The sequence below is a fragment of the Nycticebus coucang genome, chromosome 14, assembly GCF_027406575.1.
Source record: "Nycticebus coucang isolate mNycCou1 chromosome 14, mNycCou1.pri, whole genome shotgun sequence".
In the NCBI taxonomy this organism is placed as follows: domain Eukaryota; kingdom Metazoa; phylum Chordata; class Mammalia; order Primates; family Lorisidae; genus Nycticebus; species Nycticebus coucang.
Window position 1 is genome coordinate 28,414,199 of NC_069793.1, and position 13,178 is coordinate 28,427,376.

The window sequence follows — 13,178 nt, forward strand, 5'->3', positions numbered from 1 at the left end:
ATAGTCAGCTCCTATAACCTCATTTGCTTGATAGTAGTTAGTCACAATCCCCTTATTTGCTTCTCTATACTTGTTACTTGAAAGGGCACAGATGGTTTTAAAGATTTTTTTTTTTTTGAGGCAGTCTCACTTTGTCACCCCTGGTAGTGTGCCGTGGTGTCACAGTTCACAGCAACCTCAAACTCTTGGGCTGAAGTGATTCTCTTGCCTCAGCCTCCCGACTACCTGGGATTACAGGCACCTGCCACAACGCCCGGCTATTTTTAGAGATGGAGCCACCACCACTACCTGGTTGTAAAGATTCTTAACTTACTTGTTTGGAACCTAAGGGTAGTTTTTAAGATATCCTCCAGGTCCTTCATTACAGTGGATTGACCAACCCACCCAGAGCAAGGAATGGACTTAATTGGTCTTAGCTCCCCTTACCCAAGGAACTGCATTTCAATGGATTGGCTGACCTATCCAGATAGCAGCCCATACTAAAAGAACTAGGATTTCTATCCCCAGATAAGCCAATTAGCAGACCCTGATTGCCTCATCCTATGCCCACCAAACTATGTTTAAAAACCCTATCTCCTCAATTCTCAGGGAGACAAATTTCAGAAATGTCTCCCCAGTTAGCACTATGCAGAGTCTACCCGTTCTCTGCTGTAAACTGCTGTCTCTGGATATTGGCTTCCTTTGGGGCAGTGGGCAGACAAACCTGGCTGAGTGACAACATGAATAGGATTATTCTTCATATTCTAGAAATTTTCTCTAGATTGTTAGATATTAGGACATCTAGTAGTAATTAATTAGTAATAACTATAATTCATATACATGTGATTGAAAGCGTGCTAGAGATTTAAACAGCTGTCTCTTGGGTGGTCAGATAAAGAATTGGAAGACACACCACTAATGAACACAGAGCCACAAAAACAGACTAGGATGGGCCACTGTCCCTTGTGAAAAGAGAACCAGAAAAAAGAAAACCCGTTTGCCACCCTCACAGGCAAGCTTAACAGTAAAGGGGTGGCTGAAATGGCTCACCAATCCTTACTCAACTTTTTACCTCTTAAAGACCCCAAAGCTAACTTTTTCCAAGGTGGCATTCTGTCTTAATTTGCATAGTTCAAACTGAAGATCACATTAACCCTTAGCATAATTCAGTGACGTATTACAACATTCCACTTCAAAAGTTACTCTCCTCCTTTAATCACCAGAGAAATGCAAATCAAAACTACTTTGAGATATCATCTAACTCCAGTGTAACTAGCCTATATCACAAAATCCCAAGACCAGAGATGTTGGCGCGGATGTGGAGAAAAGGGAACACTTTTGCATTCTTGTGGGAATGCAAATTAATACATTCCTTTTGGAAAGAGATATGGAGAACACTTAGAGATCTAAAAATAGATCTGCTATTCAATCCTGTAATCCCTCTACTGGTCATATACCCAGAAGACCAAAAATCACATCATAACAAAGATATTTGTACCAGAATGTCTATTGCAGCCCAATTCATAATTGCTAAGTCATGGAAAAAGCCCAAGTGCCCATCAATCCATGAGTGGATTAATAAATTGTGGTATATGTACACCATGGAATATTATGCAGCCTTAAAGAAAGATGGAGACTTTGCCTCTTTCATGTTTACATGGATGGAGCTGGAACATATTCTTCTTAGTAAAGTATCTCAAGAATGGAAGAAAAAGTACCCAATGTACTCAGCCCTACTATGAAACTAATTTAGGGTTTTCACATGAAAGCTATAACCCAGTTACAACCTAAGAATAGGGGGAAGGGGGAAAGGGAGGGGAGGGAGGAGGTAGGTAGAGGAAGGGGATTGGTGGGATTATACCAGCGGTGCATCTTACAAGGGTATATGTGAAACTTGGTAAATGTGGAATGTAAGTGTCTTGGCACAGTAACTGAGAGAATGCCAGGAAGGCTATGTTAACCAGAGTGATGAAAGTGTGTCAAACAGTCTGTGAAGCTAGTGAATGATGCCCCATGATCATATCAATGTACACAGCTATGGTTTAATAAAAAAATATATATTAAAAAATAAACTAAAGTTACTCTCCTTAATCAATCTATCTAAACTACTCAAAATAGGCATCTTTAGGATGGGAGCTAAGTGTTCAAGACAGTAAGAAGAGGGAGACAGAGGTGAAGGTCAGCCAGATCCTAAACCGACCAGAGCAGCTGCATCCTGTCCACTTCAGCCTGCCTGACTCCATCTTATTTATTACATGTGACATGTGCTTTTTTTTTTTTTTTTTGGTACTTCAAGGTACAAATATTCATATTATTTGATTCTTTCTCCACTCAGAAATAGCCTTTTGTTGTTGTTATTGTTGTTATGAAAGAGGATACCTGGGAAAAGTAAGGTCTGAAATGGCTCAGCGCCCGTAGCACAGTGGTTACTGTGCCAGCCACATACACAGAGGCTGGCAGGTTTGAACCCGACCCGGGCCAGCTGAACAACAAGGAACAACTGCAACAAAAAATAGCTGGGTGTTGTGGCGGGCGCCTGTAGTCTCAGCTACTTGGGAGGCTGAGGCAAAAGAATCGCTTAAGCCCAAGAGTTTGAGGTTGCTGTGAGCTGCAACAACACAGCTCTCTACCCAGGGCGACATAGTGAGACTCAATCTCAAAAAAAAAAAAAAAAAAGTAAGGTCTGAAAGAACAAAAGGTTTGTCACAGGAGTCCCAAGGACACTCCTGCAAAGTTCCCCACTTGGTGACTCAGCTCTTAGAAATTTGTAGAAACTCAACTTCCTGAGACCTCGAAACTAATGCTTGCTTCTCCTTCTGTAAAAGCCCCAGCCGGAATTCTCCAGCTCCATTCAAACTGACCAATGAGAAGGGTACCTGTGGACGAGGCACCCTTGGCTGGAGATAAAAGGGAAAGGACAGAGCCAGTGGGAGAGCTCAGCCATTTTTGATCTTTAGTAAACTGTGGCTCCAGTGGCTGAAATAAAGCCCTTCCTCTTTTAAACACGGGTGTTTCTTTGTCTACATTAAGCTTCGTTTCCCAGTTGTTGCTGTTAATTTCTTTTTTGTTGTCTTTCTGTGTCATTTTGTCATAAGGTGGGTTACCATAGGGTAGAACATAGGCCTGGCACCTCCATAAGTCCAATGTTCCAGCCTGCACTGCAGAGGAGCCAGTTAGATAGTTCTAAGTTGACCAGCATCTATTAACACAAATTTTGCTGCAGGTCCCTGAAAAAAATATATGAAAATTTCTTCTCACCCTGTTTCGTGTCCTTGAGCTTGTCTGTGACTGAGTGGGAATTTTCTCTTCGGTCTTTGCCATGGTGGATGGGAGTGGTGGTGGTTTTTCAGAAAGATATCAGGCAGACAATCTGAAAAAAATTGGGTGTCCAAGACATGTAAAATTCTACATTTTTTGTACCAAATATGTCAAAGTCCAGGGAAAATCTTTGTCTGAAAGGGTCCTATTTTCTGTGTCTATCTCTGATGAGTGAATTTTTGGGAATTTGGGGCACTGCCTTCTCTGACCCTCTCCAGGCTAAATCTGAAAAATTACCACCTAGGCTTTCTAAGAGGCATGAGATTGAATCACTTTTGGAATAAATATATCATTGAGGTTAATGCCCAAAAGATAGATCCTTTAAATTAAAAGACTTCTGAATTTTCTATAAGTAATTTTAGAGATCTCTTATTTGAAACAATTGCCTTATTTGTATTTATAGAGAAATCAGATCAAAACAAAGACACATAATGTGGCTAGCCTTACATCTTTTCGTGACAAAATCAAAGAGGGAATATCTCATCTAAAACAAAGAAAAACAAAATCCTTCCATTGCCCCTGTGGAAATAGTGGCACAGGCCAATTTACCTTGTAGCCTAATGGTTAAAGTTCCGTGCTTTCACCTCAGCAACCTGGGTTTTATTCCCAGGCAGGGAATGAGCCTGTTCTAGTTAGATATTGGTGTAACTTTCATTATTCTTTTCCCTCTGTTCACAGCTTTTGCTTGCGTGTATTCTGTAGAGACATATGAGGGTTTTAGATATTTGCAGTCAGCTGAAAAGCTAGAACCCTAGAAAATACGACTAGAAAAAAAGTATGGGTTACATCTTTTTTATGAATAGCAAGTCTTTCTTTTCTTTGAGCTGTTTTTTTTGTTTGTTTGTTTGTTTTTTTGGTGTTTCTGGATCTTGTAAAAACTCTGTAAAGACACCTCTTGCTTTGTTGATTAAGTTATATTTAACCTTGTTTAAAGCTTGATGGTTTAATTTAAAAGGATACTTTGTTAAAAATTTCAAAAGCAAAAATGTCAACTGTTTGTCCCAGCCCAAGTCAGCTCCATTCATTTTCATGCCTCCATTCAGGGATCATGGAGTTTTGCCACAGACAACCAATTGTTCAAACTGTATTTAGGTAAAACAAATTCCATGCCATATCCATCCAGTTGTTTCTATAACTCACTTCCCTTTTCTGTATGTCACTTTCTCTTTCCAGTCCATGAATCTTCTCTAGCAATGAAGTCTCTCCAAACCTGTTGTGGTTCAGCTGCTCAATTTGTGAATTGCTCTTTGCTCAATTAAACGGTTAAATTTAATTTGTCAAAAGTAGGTTCAAAATAGAGCTCCCAGAGATCCCCCAAAAGTCCAATGAGGTACCTGCTGGGCCTGTTTTGTCCATTTCTGTCTCACTACACCTGGGGCTTGTGGATAGCTCTTTCCAAGATTCCAAAGTGTCACAGATGTGTATTTTGAGTGCCCTGAGTCCGTTTGAACAATTTTAATCCTAACTGGGTTCAGAAGTCATGACAGGAACTAAACTAGGTCTATAATCAGATTAGATCTGATAATGAATTAGCTTAGATCCAGTTGAGGTCTCAGACATCTTACTGGGTCAGGCAGTAAATGATAATACTGTATACGGCGGGAGGGGTACAAACTCCACCTGTCAGGAATCTGCAGGTGCGGGTATTTCTATGTTTTGTCTATTTGTTCTCTGTGTGTGTGTGTGTGTGTGTGTGTGTCTTGGTTAAGGAAAAAAATCATTGCCTAAGTTGAACATGGAGATCTAAAAGCTCTTAGATTCAAGGCAAAAATAGGATCCTCAATTTCTAAAGAACTGAGTACTCCATTCTCTGACCTATGTGTGTAAGTCTTAGGCCCTGGAAGTGGCAAACACTTACGGAAATGGCAAAATCCTACCAAAGGTAAACTATCACTTAGCTAACAATTGCTTAAAGCAAAAAAATAGGTAATTAAAAGATTGATAGTCTGAATAGAAAATAATATTTAAGAGTAGACAAATAAAATTCCTTATAAGATCTATCAGAATTGCTTCTATCTGTATATCTCTATATCTGTGTGTCTCTCTATGTTGTGTGTTTGTGATGTTTTACTACCAAAATATATTAAAGAGCTCTATATAATTAGCTTAAAAAGTAAGTGCTTAATTGTTACATGGCATAAGTTATAAAATGCCTTTGTTAAAAAAAGTAAGAGCTTAAATTGAATATTTTATCAAGAAGATAGAAACTAACTCAAATGCCTCTTAGTTCTTGTGACTTTAGTAATATAGTTATTGACCTCTGTTCAACTCTTTTTGATTCTGTTGCAGCCTGACTCACAATTTCTCTCTACATTCACCTTCAAAAGGAGATAGTTAACATGGACTTGAGTACCTTCGAGATACTGTGAGTCTCTTTCAACATCCTCTCAAATTCTCAAAACTGATTTAGACTCTAACCTTTACCCAGGGATCTACTCTTGTTCAGTGCTTAGTGAGCATGATGATGATCTTTTGCAAACAGAGCACTCTCTTAGACTCCCTCATTCTTTTAAAGACTCTAGCTGAATTGAGGTCATAAAGCCTCTAGGTCTAGATTCCAGTGGGTATGAAGACATAAAACTGTTACTTAGGACATAAAATATTTCAGGGCACTCAAGCTCACCCCAAAGTGCCTTGAGTCAATTTTGTCATAGCCCTCGCTAGAACTCGCTTATTGACAAAAGGAAAAACTGCCACTATTCACACAGACCCCAAATATGCCTTTAGAGTTTGCCATGAAGTTGATGCAGTTTGGAAATATCGTTTCTTAATTTCTGCTGGCACTCCTATAGACTCCCTGTGGCCCATTTCTTTTTCTTTTCTTTTCTTTTTTTTTTTTTTGAGACAGAGTCTCAAGCTATTGCCCTGGGTAGAGTGCTGTAGTGTCACAGCTCACAGCAACCTCCAACTCCTGGACTTAAGCAATTCTCTTGCCTCAGCCTCCCAAGTAGCTGGGACTACAGGCACCCACCACAATGCCTGGGTATTTTTTGGTTGCGGTTGTCATTGCCGTTTGGCAGGCCCAGGGATTCGAACCCATCAGCTCTGGCATATGTGACTGGCGCCCTAGCCACTTGAGCTACAGGCGCTGAGCCGGCCCATTTCTTTTCTTTCTTTTTTTTGGCTTACATTTGTCACCTATCATATGAGACATATATGCAACTGGGGAATAATAAAATACACACACACACACAAGGTCAGACAAGTAAGTTCTCCGAGTCATCCTAGCAACAGTGCTACATACCTCACTGCTGAATATCAATAGTCATCTTTGAGGTACTCCCCTTGGGAAGCTATGCACCCACCAACACCAGCAACTAGTCCACCCTTCAAAGAAATTTTGGAACTCTTTTTCTGAAATGGCTATCAGAGCTGTCATTATATGAGGTCTAACAATTAAGTTCACAAACTCATCCTTGGAAAAAGTGCTATAAATATCATGGCTAAACTTTACTATTGTCATCAGATGGCCAAAGATATCTCTCTCTCTCTCCAGCTACCAAGTCAGTTTTTAATTTGTGAAACTTCTAGGGAAGTTTCAGACAGGGGAAATGAAGGAACTCAAAAAATTTCACCCCAAAATGTGACTCCTTGGTATAAACAGCATTTTGAATTACAGACCCTTTGAGATCAAAAAGTACTGGAAGGGGCTTTCCTCTATCTGAATAAACTGGACTGACAGATTAAAAGGACAATTGAATTCCCTTCCTCTCCCTGTTATCTCAATATATTGCAAGAAAGAAAATCAAGAATGCAACCAGGCCTGGCTCAAATTATGTAAAACATAATACCTGTATTTCAGGTTAATTCGCAAGTCAAACTATTTCTCTCCATCCATTCATTCTCCCAGGTATCCATTTGACCTCCCTAACAACTATTTATTGCCCCTAAACAGAATTATCTATACTCTTCATTTTCCCCGCTTCCCTCTAAAAGGCATGTATAAAGATATCTAGATCCCATTGGGATACTGAGTGGTCATTCTGTGATTGTCCCCATGTGCAGGATAAATAAACTTCACTTTCTTACTAATCTAACTTCATCGTGAGTTGATATTTCAGTGAATTTTGGGGGTAAAGGGAAAATTTTCTCTGACCCCTAACACAGACATTAATTTTCTCTGACCATTAACACAGACATTAATTTTCTCAGACCCCTAACACCAATAATAAAGTAAAATAATTAAAACAATATACTGTACTAAAAATTATCAGCCTGTGGCCTCTCTTTCTCTCTCTAAAAATATCTTATAATAATGTATTCATCTCTGTGCTTGAAACTTGATCTGATAACCCAGATGTTACCAGCTTATAAGTACATACATTGTTGATTCTTTCTGTGTTCATGTATAGCTTTCAGCAATGTATGTACCTACAAACAAAATTTGAAACATTTACTTTTTCCTCTCAATTTCTCTGGAATTTGAAAACTATTTGTAAGTATTTTAAATTTCTGACAATATAGTTATTTGCACAAGTTCAATAAGAATATGTTTTCTTCTACAGGATACAGTAAAAGATAACTGGTTATTTTACCAAGGCTTTGATGGGAATGACATTTTTAGAGGTGTCCAGACTGCATTAAGGAATTAAGGTTGATTTTATAAGGCCAACAAAAAGCCCATTGGAAAAACTGGCCAGGGCCCTTATTAATAACATTTCCTGATCTGTCGCTTTCTGACAGGTCTGGGAATCTTAATTTGCTTTGGGACTTCAAGGGAAGAGGAATTTCCCCAATGCATACAGGTAACTAATGGTACATATGAAACCTGGGCTCATGAGAGGATTTCAAGTCTCACCTGAGATTCCTTATAAAAGGTTCCAGCAACGCCAATTTTAAAAGGAAGAAAAGCCTAGCTGGCTAATAATTATTCTTACTGCACTCTATACAAATAATCAGACCCAGTATACTGAAAGTACAGTTTATTTTGGCAATTAAATTGATTCTGCTGTAATTTGTTTTTAGTAAAATGGGAAATTAAAGAGCACTATGGTTCACAAATTAAAATACTGTGGCCCACCAATATTAGTTTCCAGCCTCATCAGCAATGCCAGCTCATGGAATGAGACACAGCTGTTTAAACTGGTCTGTTAATAGGACTAAGAGACTAGCCAAAGAATATAAAATTATATACAGTAGTCACATTTGCTCTAACTTGTTTTTATTTCTTGCTTCTTAGCCCCAAAATAACATATTAGGTTTTAATATGTAAAATCTTCTAATTTCAAAGAGGATCCTGTTTGTCCATTAACACAGATGGCTGCTATGTGGCTAATGGGTGGGTACCATATACACTGGTAAAAACACTGGACAAAGAGATTGCATAAGATTTCATAATGCTAATCAAAATGGTGCACAATTTAAAACATACGAATTGTTTATTTCTGCTATTTTCCCTTTAATATTTTTGGACCATAGTCAACAGTGAGTAACTGAAACCACAGACAGCAAGAATGCAAATTAGGAGGATCTGGAGAACTAGGGCACTAGAAACAAATTTCTGGAAGACATTTCTCATACATGAAGCCATTAAAATTATGCTGTTGAATAAAATAAGGTGTTTATTGTATGTTACTAGGTGAAAAGAGTAGATGTTTGTAACAATGTGATCCCATTGTTGTAAATGTAAATTTCTATATTAAAAGTGACACACATAAAATTCTTAACACATACAATATTCCACACAAAACATAAAAATATTCCAGACTGAATGGAGTGACAGACATAAAAAGTAAAGACATACTTTGTCTGACATACTATGTCAGAAAATTAAAACTAACTTCTAGTTTTCTTTCTGTACTTTCCAGTTTTTCCTGATATTCTTGCTTTTCTAATCAAAATAACATATTCAAAGGAAATTCAAAAAGGAACATACCTGGGGAATGTATGTCATTAACAAATACAACAAAAAATGTGAAATATGTAGAAATAATCTTAATGAGAGATAGGATCATTAAGAAATCAAGTTTTGTTTTCCTGAGAGATAAATATGGAATTGAGAAAATGTTAAGATTAGTACTTTGTAGATTAAAAAGATGAATGAACATTCATCTAAAACTCAGCATTATGCTAAGTAGAAAAAAAAATTATCAACATTCCAGTCAGAGGGGAAAAAAAAACCTATAAAGTCAGAGGGAAGAAAAAAGCAAAATTTTCCAAGTATTTAATGCTTTGAGGGGCTCTGGTTCATGCCACTTAATAAGAATAAAAGATTATAGAATGGCTACAGGAAGTTCTTTAAATAAAAAGGAATGACAAAATATCACAGACCATCAAGAAACAATGAAAAACACAGTAAGTAGAATATGGGTAAATATAGACTTCCCTTCTGAATTATGTTAGATAGTGAAAGCAAAAATTATAACACTGTTTGATGTGGTGGATAAGACATTTATATAATTTTTAGAAGAGAGTAAATGAATGTGAATGTTACTGGATGAAGAGGGTCCAGCCACCTATCACCATTAGCCAATGTCCAGAGTCAGAGATAGGTGCACAAACTTTATTTGTTAGAAGGCGGGCAATTCTGGAGAATAGTGAGAGTAGTCTCTCCAAGACTGTTCTGGTCTTTCATTTCCAAAATCACAATTTTATACATAAAAGTTAAAGCAGGGTGGCACCTGTGGCTGAAAGGAGTAGGGCGCCGGCCCCATATACCAGAGGTGGCAGGTTCAAACCCAGCCCTGGCCAAAAACTGCAAAAAAAAAATAAATAAAATGAAATAAAAGTTAAAAGCAAGAACCATTCTAATGCTTATCTTAAACAACAGTAATTAACAATTATCTTAAACAACAGTAATTGCCATAACCCATGACCCATAATAAATAGTAATTGACAAAACTCATGACACAGGACAGCATTTTTAATTCACAAGTTAATCTCCTAAATAAATTGCCCTTAACTACTCAAGATATACACTTTTACATTAAAGTTGACTTTACAAAACAATAAGAATGGGAGATGTAAGGTGAAGGTCACATAGGACCTAACATGGCCAGACCAGCTGGGTCACGTCCACCCTGGCCTGACTTGACTACATCTTATTCTCACTACGTGTGCTCTCTTAAGGGAGAGTAGGTTTTCTGCATTACACTCAAATTGGCAAAATGATACCAATAGACTGTAATGAATCATATGTACGTAATATATAAAAAATGTAGTACATAGTACATAAAAAATGTAGCACCCAGCCGGGCATTGTGGTGGGAACCTGTATTCCCAGCTACTTGGGAGATGGAGGCAAGAGAATGGCTTAAGCCCAAGAGTTTGAGGTTGCTGTGAGCTGCGACGCCATGGCACTCTACTCAGGGGGACATAGTGAGACTCTGTCTCAAAAAAAAAAAAAAAAAGATAGTACCTAGAGCAAAATCTTAACAAAAGCGATAAGAAAAACAGACTCAAAAACACTATATAAAAAACAAAATAGAATTCTAAAAAATGTTTATGTGGCAGAGTAGATTAAAAAAACTTAATTATACCATACATTATGTGTATAAAACCCACAAGAAATATAACAACGAGGTGCTTACTTCAGTAGCACATGATACTAAAAGTGGAATGATAGGAGATTGGCGTGGCCCCTGTGCAAGGACGACATGTAAATCCATGAAGCATTCCATATCTTTAATAATTAAAAATTAAAAAATATATAACAATAAAGATAGGTGGCTGGACCATCTTCATCCAGTAACAGGCTGAGGCAAGAGGATCCCTTGAGCCCAGGAGTCTGACGTTGCTGTGAGCTGTGACACTCTGACACTCTAGCATGGGACAATAAAGTGAGACTCTGTCTCAAAATAAACAACAACAACGAAAACAGTTAATGTAATCCACTGTATTAGCAAGCCTAAGAAGAAAAAGCACAGTGTCAGTGCTCTTGTATAACATAGTGCTAGAAAGTCTAGCCAGTGCAATAAAACAAGAAAAGGAAGTAAAAGTGCACAAATCACAAAAAAAGAAATAAAAGTCTCTATTTGCAGAAGACATGATTGTCTATGTCAGCGATTCTCAACTTTCCTCATTGTCACGTTGTGACAATGGAAAAAAGGAGTCGCGACCCACAGGTTGAGAACCGCTGGTCTGTGTGGAAAATTGCATGAAATACACACACATGCTGGAATTAAAAAGTGAGTTCAGCGAGGTACCAGGATTTAAAACAGCCATTAAAAATACCAATCGTATTTCAATATTCTAGCAATAAACATGTGTACACTGGAATTTAAATTTTATTTATTTTTATAATATTATTTACAGTTGCTCAAGAAATGAAATACTTAGTTAAAAAATCTAACAAAAAAATGTACAAAATACATAAAGGACTTGTGTGCTGAAAACATCTACATGTCTACAAAATGCAGATGACAAAAGCCATCAAAGACCAAATAAATTGAGACATGTCATCTTCATTGATTGAAAGATTCAACAAAATTAAACTATCAACTGTCTTCAAATCGATACACAAGACTAAGATAATTTCTATTAAAATACCATGAAGAATTTTTGTCCATTGACATTATTCTAAAATTTATATGGAAAGGCAAAGGAGCCTAAGAGCTTAAGCAATTTTAAAAATCTAAAGTAGAAGGAGGAATTCATCTGCTTGACTTCCAGACTTATTACGTGGCTACAATAATCGAGACTTCGTGGTATTGGTAGAGGGATAGACATATAAAGCAGTGAAACAGAATAGAGAAACCAGAAATAGCCTCTCACAAGTACAACCAATTGATTTTAGACGAAGCAGACAAAATTCAATGAAGAAAAGATAACCTTTTAAAGTCATGGTACTGGAGATATTGGTCATCACAAAGAAAGAAAGAGGGAGGAAGAGAGGGAAGGAAGAAAAGAAAGAGGGAAGAAAGGAAGCAAAGAAAAAAGAAGTAAGGAACTAAGGAGGGAAGAAAGGGAAGAAGGGAGGGAGGGAGGAAAAAACCCTTGACTTTGGTCAGGCTACTTGGGAGGCTGAGGCAGAAGGATCCCTTGAGCCTGGGATCCTATCTAAGAGTTTGAGTCCAGCTTGGACAATATAGCAAGATCACATCTCTGAAAAAACAGAGGAAAAAATGAAACAAAACAAAAAACTTAATCTCAATCTCATCTTGTACATAAAACTATAAATGAATCATAATAAAAAGATTAATGATCACAATAAAAGTATTAACAATCCAATTAGAAAGTGGGCAAAAGATGTGAAAGGACATTTTTGTCAAAGAGAATATGCAGATTGCAAATAAGTACGTAAAAAAATGTCATAACGTCTATCTTAGACATTAGGAAAATGCAAATTAAAACTACAGTAAGGTATAAACACACATCTATCAGAATGGCTAAAATAAACCAGAATCCTTTACATATTGCTGAGGGAATGTACCATGGTGGAAAATTATTTGGCAGTTTCTTAAAAGCTGAAATGCAAATAAAATATGATCCAGCAAATGCACTTAGGGATTTTGACCCAGAGAAATGAGATTTTCTGTTCACACAAGAACCTGTCTCCAAAATGTTTACAGCTGATCTCAGTTCCAAAGTTAACACAGTATATGATTCCATTCATGTAACATTCTGGAAATGATATTATTATGGAAATACAGAACAGAGTAGTGGTTTCCAGGGTCTAAGGAAAGATGGAGGAGGAAGAGAAGTGTGTGTGCCAACATAAAGGCAACCTCCTGGCAGGGGAAATATTCTGTATCTTGATTATATCCATGTCAAGACATTGTGACATTGTGCTATAGTTTGGCAGGATGTCACCATTGGTGGAAATTGAGAAAAGGGGTAAATGGAATTTGTCTTCTTCTTTTTTTTTTTTTTGAGACCGAGTCTCACTATGTCACCCTTGGTAGAGTGCTGTAGAGTCACAGTTCACAACAACCTCAAACTCT

General features: G+C 37.4%; 1 non-coding gene across 1 annotated transcript; it reads left to right on the plus strand.

Moving 5' to 3' along the window:
* The first annotated feature begins 10,818 nt into the window (after window positions 1–10,818).
* Window positions 10,819–10,922, plus strand: LOC128566167 (U6 spliceosomal RNA). Its single transcript, XR_008374460.1, has one exon. It is a non-coding gene; the product is annotated as a U6 spliceosomal RNA (small nuclear RNA).
* Window positions 10,923–13,178: the final 2,256 nt, after the last annotated feature.